The sequence below is a fragment of the Papaver somniferum genome, chromosome 1 (assembly GCF_003573695.1).
Source record: "Papaver somniferum cultivar HN1 chromosome 1, ASM357369v1, whole genome shotgun sequence".
Lineage (NCBI taxonomy): Eukaryota > Viridiplantae > Streptophyta > Magnoliopsida > Ranunculales > Papaveraceae > Papaver > Papaver somniferum.
Genome location: NC_039358.1, coordinates 218,230,374 through 218,240,248, shown reverse-complemented (window position 1 = coordinate 218,240,248; position 9,875 = coordinate 218,230,374).

Genomic DNA, 9,875 nt, shown 5'->3' with positions numbered 1-9,875 from the left:
GACAACCATCGAATTTAACTGGGTGCATCAAAAAGGGCTACCTCTTGCAAAGTGTCATGTAATCTTTTGTTCCCTTTTGTATATGTATCAAAAGTGTTTCCTTGTTCAAAAAAACGATGTATATATTCAGAAAAAAAAAATATCAGAAAAATCCAAAAAAATCAAGTATTTATCAATTCCATCATCTCTTGTTCCAAAAATAAAAAGAGATTTGTCAATGTAAATAAGAGTCATGTAAAGAGTTCTTTTGTGTTTCGTTGTAATAAGCAAGGAGGGTGTATGCCATTGATGTACAACGCGAGTAATTGTGAAATACCTCCAACTCATTCACAATTCTCGTAAAGTCCGGACAGCTAGCTAGATTTCGACCTCAGTTCTTAGCCTGAGAAACTATCTCTTGGTGATTAGTAGTCATAACTTCAGATCTTTCTTTACACATGTGTAGATACACTTTACACTCTTATCACATGTCTTTTTTTGTTATCAGTGCTAGGATTGTGCCTTCGATAGCTAGATTGACATCTCCATTTTGCTGTGAGCTTAAACTGTTTTGCACATGTCACATTTGATGGAATCTGAGCTTATATTTTGACCTAGAACTTTGTAGGTACGTTCTAAGCAATCCTTCACGAGACTTCAACTCGTCCACTAGGGACACTTAGTGGTTTAAAAGGCTTAGTGCATACGCTAAATGCATTCGAGAGACCAGCGACAGTGGTATAGTTAGGATTTCCTTAGTTTTGTTTTACTTGAGGACAAGTAAAATTCAGGTTTGGGGGTATTTGATGAGTGCTAAAAAGTGCATATATTTATCCCTTTTTGTTGGCATTTAACTCATCCTTTGTGCAGTAATTCTACATTTTATCCCATATTCTGTATTTTCATTGTTTTCAAGAATAAATATTTTTCTTACTTAATTTTGCATTTTTAGGTAATAAATAAAGTCTGGATGACTTGCGGAGCGGAAAAGAGCTGAAGAGTGGTGAAAAGCCGGAAGAAATTACGCAAGGAAGCCGCAAAGAATGGAGCGCACGTCCAAAAAGCTAGGAATGGGCTCAAGAAGGAAGAATTGTTCTTAAAGAAGATATGGGCTTGGCATACCCAAGGCCCAAAACCCTTACCCAAACCCATTTTCTATATCCATACCCGCCTCCATTCTAAGCCGTTAGATTGGATCCATCTCATCATCCAATGGTCGCTTCTTCATCGTTCTTCAAAATCTGAAGTACCTGCAAAACACCATAGTGCCTAAATTCCAAGCCTTCAGATTAGATCACATTTAGATCCTACGGTCGCTTCTTTGCCTGCGCATCAAATCTCGATACTTCCGCTTAACACTTCAACACCTAACCCCATCTAGAGCCGTTAACTTCGTTGTATCAAGACATCCGACGGTCGATACCAGCCTCTTCAGGCGGAGCCGTCCGATTCACCTACCAGCTTCGATTCCAGTGGCTCAGCTTCGACAACATCTAACTTTGATGCGCCCGCTCAACACCCTAAAAACGGATACCCTATACCCTAAACTGTCGACCCATTCTTCTCCTCTTTCTTTCTTCTTCTCCTCCACCCGACAGTTGCAGAGCTGCAACTGCAACACCCATTCCGCCACCATACCTCTGCCACAACCACACCACCTTCTTTATCATCACCACCACCTACCGCACATGGTAACTTTCAATCAACTTCATCAACATCACACGATTTCAATGACGTGTGGAATTGATGAGAATGATTGCATGTTATCAATCGAAGATAGAAAAGGCATGGGAAGGAGCAGTGAAGTCAGAGGAAGGATGGGTCAGCGATTGATTGAAGAAATTGCGCCATCAAAGTAAGATTTTACGAAACCCTAATTTCTCAATTTTTGGGATTTTTATAGAAAACCCTAATTTCTGTTAGGAGAAGCAATGAATTAGTTATGGGTTCAATTTGTACTGTCAAAAATTAGGTAAATCATATACCTAATTTCACTGTTTGAATTTGGGTATTTTTCTATAAACCCTAAATTGGGTATTGGGTATAAAAGGGAACTGTGGGTTTGTGTGTGAGGTTTTATGCCTGGAATAGCCGGCGTCCAGAACTTAGTTCTGTTAAATGTTCATTTTGATGTTCACTGTTTATCCATTTTAATGTTTTGATTTTCTCCATTTTATGTCACTGTGATGTTGTTATGTGTTGTTCCTGTTATGAACTCCACTGTTGTGTTATGTTTGTTCTTTGCTGTCACTCCCATATTCCTGTTATGTTATGTTTCTGTGATGTTTGTATCATGTTCTGTAATGTTCTTGTTATGTATGTTCTAAACCTCAAATGCTAGGACTAGATGAAACCATGAATCAATAAGATAGTCTTCATCATGTGCAGCTCTTGTCCAATGTTGTTAAGCCCTTAGACTAGTTGTACTTTAATCAGACAATTAGTACTTTGGTAACTATTTTAGCTGTGAGTAGAATATCCCCTAGGTTAATGGTGGATTCAACATCCTAGTGTTCTTTCATCACTCATGTTTACTGTTTTGTGTGAATGTTAGGCTAAAGCCTTTGAAGCATTGGATTGATTGAGCAGTGGGGAGAAACTAGTGCTCACTAGTGACTGTGAGCAAACTGGTTCTCTTCCCACTCTAGATGTATGCCTAGGCTCCCAACTTTGCCTTTCATTTTTTGTATCTTGTTCTTTCTTCACTCTTTGCCTTAGGCTAGCTGCCTTTGTGCCTTGTTCTCCCACTGCCCTTGGCTAACAGCCTTGGTTTATTTGGTTTTGTTTCCTGTTAACTGCCACTGTTACCATTTTGTTTCATTGCTGCTCCCTTGCCTTAGGCTAACTGCCTTTGTGCCTCATTGCCACTGATTTTTGCTTCTTTCCCATGATCATTGTTAGTTTGTTTCACTACCATCTTCATTGTCATTGTAAATGCCATCCTTGGCCCTGTGTGATTTTGTTTCCTGTCTGCCTTTGCTTCTGCTGCCTTGTTCTCCCCCTTCTGCTGCTGCTGAAGCCACTGCTGCTGCTGCAACTGAGCTTGCCTCAGCTAAGACCACAGTTCAGGTTAAGGCCAAAGGCCCAGTCCACTGTTGAGTCAACCAAAGCCCACTTCATTACCAAGCTCAGTTCATCTCATTTCCAAGGAAAGGCCAAGTTCAGGTGTAAACCAAAAACCTAGCTTAACCTGAGGCCCATCCAACTGAGCCCACGGCTCAGTTCACTTCAAGAATATTGAGCCCAGACCACTTGAGTACAAAGGATCAGTTCACTTCATTGGTACTCAAAACTCATTGGTACCATAGCCCATAGCCCATTGTTATCACCTTAACTCAAAAGCCCAATAGCAATTTAGAACCCAAAATAGCTAGAAACTACAAAACACACCCAGTCTCTGTGGATCGACCCGTACTTGCACGAGCTACAACTGACGACCGTGCACTTGCGGTGTTACTGTAGGCCCGCGTTTGTATTACGCTTAAATTTTCACACCTCCGGGCCCACCAAGTTTTTGGCGCCGCTGCCGAGGATTGGTGCTGTGTTTTTCTTGTAGTTTTATTAGCTATTTTTGCATTTCACTGCATAGCATTTGCATCTGCATCTGCTTCACTTCATTTGCTGTTGGACCTGCTGTTCTGAACCTGTTTTTCCTCTGCTGGGACGCCACCAAGGAAAAGAACCAAAGCCCAACTGGGTTTTTGCAACAATATCAGAGCAGCTGGGCTGTGCTTAAAAGGTAACCCATTTAAGAGAACCCGAATTGTGGGCTTCCAATTTTTAATTGTGGGCTTGTAATATTAAAACCAATTTTTGGGCTTTTTATTTTCTGTTGGGTTTGTAATTAATTTCTGTGGGCTTGTTTGTTTAATTTGTGGGCTTGTATTTAATTTTTGTGAGCTTGTTTAATTTGGACTGGTATTTTGTATTCTGGGTTTTTAAACCCAGCTGAGCTTGTAACCGATCACGCTAGGTTAACTCGTTAGTGGGCCGAGTACCCAAATTCTAGGCCGAGATTTTGGACTCAGTTTCACCAAACGTTTTCAAACCAGCTGAGCCAAAGCAAACACAAAACCATCAGTGGGCTTGCTCCCATTCAAAAACCAAATTTTATTTTCTTTAAAAAAAAAAAAAAAAAAAGTTTCCAAATGTCTCCCGACAAAACCAAATTTTTCCCACAAAGTCCAATCCCATTAAAAACCAAATTTTCTTGTAGATAATGTGTTAGTTAAATTTCCTTTTGTATATATTTTGTGCTCATCCATTGTGACTCCGAATATGTTGGAGTTTTGCCTTGGATAACGGAGTTTTAATTCTGCTTTCGCCGAAATCGGGTATTCTCTCTCCTTTTACTCTACTCAGCATGTCCCTTTCCATATGTTGCATTTTAATTCTTTCCATATTTTTAAACATTGAGGACAATGTTTAGTTTAGGTTTGGGGGTATAGAGTAGATACCACGATAATATGCCATAATTGAAAACAAAACTCCATCTTTTTGAAAAAATTGAAAAATTCCAAAAAAAATTAAAAAATGAAAAATCATAAAAAATGGAGCTCATTTACCTTGAAATGTTGACTCTTGTGCAAATATGTAATTATTAGGAGTCTTAATCTAGATATTTAGGCACCCTGATTCTAGCACAATTCACATAGTGATAAGAAATTTGCACGCGCACGATCTACCAATACATGTATAGCCTCGATCTTCAAGGTGTTTGATAGGAAGTCACGATTGCCAATCACTTTAGAATACTAAACGAAACTTGACTAGCTTGTTCTTTGGTTGGTTGGGATAGAAGGTGGAGGTTACATTAAGAAAGACAACCATCGAATTTAACTGGGTGCATCAAAAAGGGCTACCTCTTGCAAAGTGTCATGTAATCTTTTGTTTCCTTTTGTATATGTATCAAAAGTGTTTCCTTATTCAAAAAAAAAAAAAAAAAAATCAAGTATTTATCAATTCCATTCTCTCTTGTTCCAAAAATAAAAGAGAATAGTCAATGTAAATAAGAGTCATGTAAAGAGTCATCTTTTGTGTTTTATTGTAATAAGCAAGGAAGGGTGTATGCCATTGATGTACAACGCGAGTAATTGTGAAATACCTCCAACTCATTCACAATTCTCGTAAAGTCCGGACAGCTAGCTAGATTTCGACCTTGGTTCTTAGCCTGAGAAACTATCTCTTGGTGATTAATAGTCATAACTTCAGATCTTTCTTTACACATGTGTAGATACACTTTACACTCTTATCACATGTCTTTTTTTTTGTTATCAGTGCTAGGATTGTGCCTTTAATAGCTAGATTGACATCTCCATTTTGCTGTGAGCTTAAACTGTCTTGCACATGTCACATTTGATGGAATATGAGCTTATATTTTGACCTAGAACTTTGTAGGTACGTTCTAAGCAAACCTTCACGAGACTTCACTCGTCCACTAGGGACACTTAGTGGTTTAAAAGGCTTAGTGCATACGCTAAATGCATTCGAGAGACCAGCGACAGTGGTATAGTTAGGATTTCCTTAGTTTTGTTTTACTTGAGGACAAGTAAAATTCAGGTTTGGGGGTATTTGATGAGTGCTAAAAAGTGCATATTTCTATATATTTTTCTTGGCATTTAACTCATCTTTTGTGCAGTAATTCTACATTTTATCCCATATTCTGTATTTTCATTGTTTTCAAGAATAAATATTTTTCTTACTTAATTTTGCATTTTTAGGTAATAAATAAAGTCTGGATGACTTGCGGAGCGGAAAAGAGCTGAAGAGTGGTGAAAAGCCGGAAGAAATTACGCAAGGAAGCCGCAAAGAATGGAGCGCACGTCCAAAAAGCTAGGAATGGGCTCAAGAAGGAAGAATTGTTCTTAAAGAAGATATGGGCTTGGCATACCCAAGGCCCAAAACCCTTACCCAAACCCATTTTCTATATCCATACCCGCCTCCATTCTCATCCGTTAGATTGGATCCATCTCATCATCCAATGGTCGCTTCTTCATCGTTCATCAAAATCTGAAGTACCTGCAAAACACCATAGTGCCTAAATTCCAAGCCTTCAGATTAGATCACATTTAGATCCTACGGTCGCTTCTTTGCCTGCGCATCAAATCTCGATACTTCCGCTTAACACTTCAACACCTAACCCCATCTAGAGCCGTTAACTTCGTTGTATCAAGACATCCGACGGTCGATACCAGCCTCTTCAGGCGGAGCCGTCCGATTCACCTACCAGCTTCGATTCCAGTGGCTCAGCTTCGCCAACATCTAACTTTGATGCGCCCGCTCAACACCCTAAAAACGGATACCCTATACCCTAAACTGTCGACCCATTCTTCTCCTCTTTCTTTCTTCTTCTCCTCCACCCGACAGTTGCAGAGCTGCAACTGCAACACCCATTCCGCCACCATACCTCTGCCACAACCACACCACCTTCTTTATCATCACCACCACCTACCGCACATGGTAACTTTCAATCAACTTCATCAACATCACACGATTTCAGTGACATGTGGAATTGATGAGAATGATTGCATGTTATCAATCGAAGCTAGAAAAGGCATGGGAAGGAGCAGTGAAGTCAGAGGAAGGATGGGTCAGCGATTGATTGAAGAAATTGCGCCATCAAAGTAAGATTTTACGAAACCCTAATTTCTCAATTTTTGGGATTTTTATAGAAAACCCTAATTTCTGTTAGGAGAAGCAATGAATTAGTTATGGGTTCAATTTGTACTGTCAAAAATTAGGTAAATCATATACCTAATTTCACTGTTTGAATTTGGGTATTTTTCTATAAACCCTAAATTGGGTATTGGGTATAAAAGGGAACTGTGGGTTTGTGTGTGAGGTTTTATGCCTGGAATAGCCGGCGTCCAGAACTTAGTTCTGTTAAATGTTCATTTTGTTGTTCACTGTTTATCCATTTTAATGTTTTGATTTTCTCCATTTTATGTCACTGTGATGTTGTTATGTGTTGTTCCTGTTATGAACTCCACTGTTGTGTTATGTTTGTTCTTTGCTGTCACTCCCATATTCCTGTTATGTTATGTTTCTGTGATGTTTGTATCATGTTCTGTAATGTTCTTGTTATGTATGTTCTAAACCTCAAATGCTAGGACTAGATGAAACCATGAATCAATAAGATAGTCTTCATCATGTGCAGCTCTTGTCCAATGTTGTTAAGCCCTTAGACTAGTTGTACTTTAATCAGACAATTAGTACTTTGGTAACTATTTTAGCTGTGAGTAGAATATCCCCTAGGTTAATGGTGGATTCAACATCCTAGTGTTCTTTCATCACTCATGTTTACTGTTTTGTGTGAATGTTAGGCTAAAGCCTTTGAAGCATTGGATTGATTGAGCAGTGGGGAGAAACTAGTGCTCACTAGTGACTGTGAGCAAACTGGTTCTCTTCCCACTCTAGATGTATGCCTAGGCTCCCAACTTTGCCTTTCATTTTTTGTATCTTGTTCTTTCTTCACTCTTTGCCTTAGGCTAGCTGCCTTTGTGCCTTGTTCTCCCACTGCCCTTGGCTAACAGCCTTGGTTTATTTGGTTTTGTTTCCTGTTAACTGCCACTGTTACCATTTTGTTTCATTGCTGCTCCCTTGCCTTAGGCTAACTGCCTTTGTGCCTCATTGCCACTGATTTTTGCTTCTTTCCCATGATCATTGTTAGTTTGTTTCACTACCATCTTCATTGTCATTGTAAATGCCATCCTTGGCCCTGTGTGATTTTGTTTCCTGTCTGCCTTTGCTTCTGCTGCCTTGTTCTCCCCCTTATGCTGCTGCTGAAGCCACTGCTGCTGCTGCAACTGAGCTTGCCTCAGCTAAGACCACAGTTCAGGTTAAGGCCTAAGGCCCAGTTCATTGTTACCAAGCCCAGTACACATCAAAAGAACCCAAGCCCAAATTCAAAACCAAAGCCTAGTTCACTACCAAGCCCAGTTCACAAGTGAACTGTTAAGCCCAGTCCACAGTTCTCTCCAAAAGCCTAGTGTACTGATAGGCTAAAGCTAAAGCCCAGTTCATTCCCAAAGAACTCAAAGGCCCAAAGCACAATCATAACCCATTGGTTACCAAAATCCATTGGTACCCAAAGCCCAACAATAGCAACTAGAACCCAAAATAGCTAAACACTACAAAACACACCCAGTCTCTGTGGATCGACCCGTACTTGCACGAGCTACAACTGACGACCGTGCACTTGCGGTATTACTGTAGGCCCGCGTTTTCATTTCACTTCAATTTTATACGCTTTCCCGGGCCCACCAAGTTTTTGGCGCCGCTGCCGGGGACTGGTGCTGTGTTTTTCTTGTAGTTTTCTTGGCTATTTTGCATTTCACTTCATCGCACTTGCATCTGCATCTGCTTCACTTCATTTGCTGTTGGACCTGCTGTTCTGAACCAGTTTTTCCTCTGCTGGGACGCCACCAAGGAAAAGAACCAAAGCCCAACTGGGTTTTTGCAACAATATCAGAGCAGCTGGGCTGTGCTTAAAAGGTAACCCATTTAAGAGAACCCGAATTGTGGGCTTCCAATTTTTAATTGTGGGCTTGTAATATTAAAGCCAATTTTTGGGCTTTTTATTTTCTGTTGGGTTTGTAATTAATTTTTGTGGGCTTGTTTGTTTAATTTGTGGGCTTGTATTTAATTTTTGTGAGCTTGTTTAATTTGGACTGGTATTTTGTATTCTGGGTTTTTAAACCCAGCTGAGCTTGTAACCGATCACGCTAGGTTAACTCGTTAGTGGGCCGAGTACCCAAATTCTAGGCCGAGATTTTGGACTCAGTTTCACCAAACGTTTTCAAACCAGCTGAGCCAAAGCAAACACAAAACCAACAGTGAGCTTTACTCACCAGCAGTGGGCCTGTTTTTCAAAAACGCAGCTGGGCTTCGCAAAACCCAACAGTGGGCTTGGTCTCCTTATCCCATTAAAAACCAAATGTTTTTCTCCCATAAAAACCAAAGTTTTCCAAATGTTTCCCTAAAAACCAAAATTTTTCTTTTTCCCATCAAAACCAAATGTCTCCCGACAAAACCAAATTTTTCCCAAAAAGTCCAATCCCATTAAAAACCAAATTTTCTTGTAGATAATGTGTTAGTTAAATTTCCTTTTGTATATATTTTGTGCTCATCCATTGTGACTCCGAATATGTTGGAGTTTTGCCTTGGATAACGGAGTTTTAATTCTGCTTTCGCCGAAATCGGGTATTCTCTCTCCTTTTACTCTATTCAGCATGTCCCTTTCCATATGTTGCATTTTAATTCTTTCCATATTTTTTAAACATTGAGGACAATGTTTAGTTTAGGTTTGGGGGTATAGAGTAGATACCACGATAATATGCTATAATTGAAATCAAACTCCATCTTTTTGAAAAAATTGAAAAATTCCAAAAAAAATAAAAAATGATAAAAAAACATAAAAATGGAGCTAATTTACCTTAAAAATGTTGACTCTTGTGCAAATATGTAATTATTAGGAGTCTTAGTCTAGATATTTAGGCACCCTGATTCTAGCACAATTCACATAGTGATAAGAAATTTGCACGCGCACGATCTACCAATACATGTATGGCCTCGATCTTCAAGGTGTTTGATAGGAAGTTACGATTGCCAATCACTTTAGAATACTGAACGAAACTTGACTAGCTTGTTCTTTGGTTGGTTGGGATAGAAGGTGGAGGTTACATTAAGAAAGACAACCATCGAATTTAACTGGGTGCATCAAAAAGGGCTACCTCTTGCAAAGTGTCATGTAATCTTTTGTTTCCTTTTGTACATGTATCAAAAGTGTTTTCAAAAAAAAAAATAAAATAAAATAAAAATAAAAATAAAAAATCAGAAAAATACAAAAAAATCAAGTATTTATCAATTCCATCATCTCTTGTTCCAAAAATAAAAGA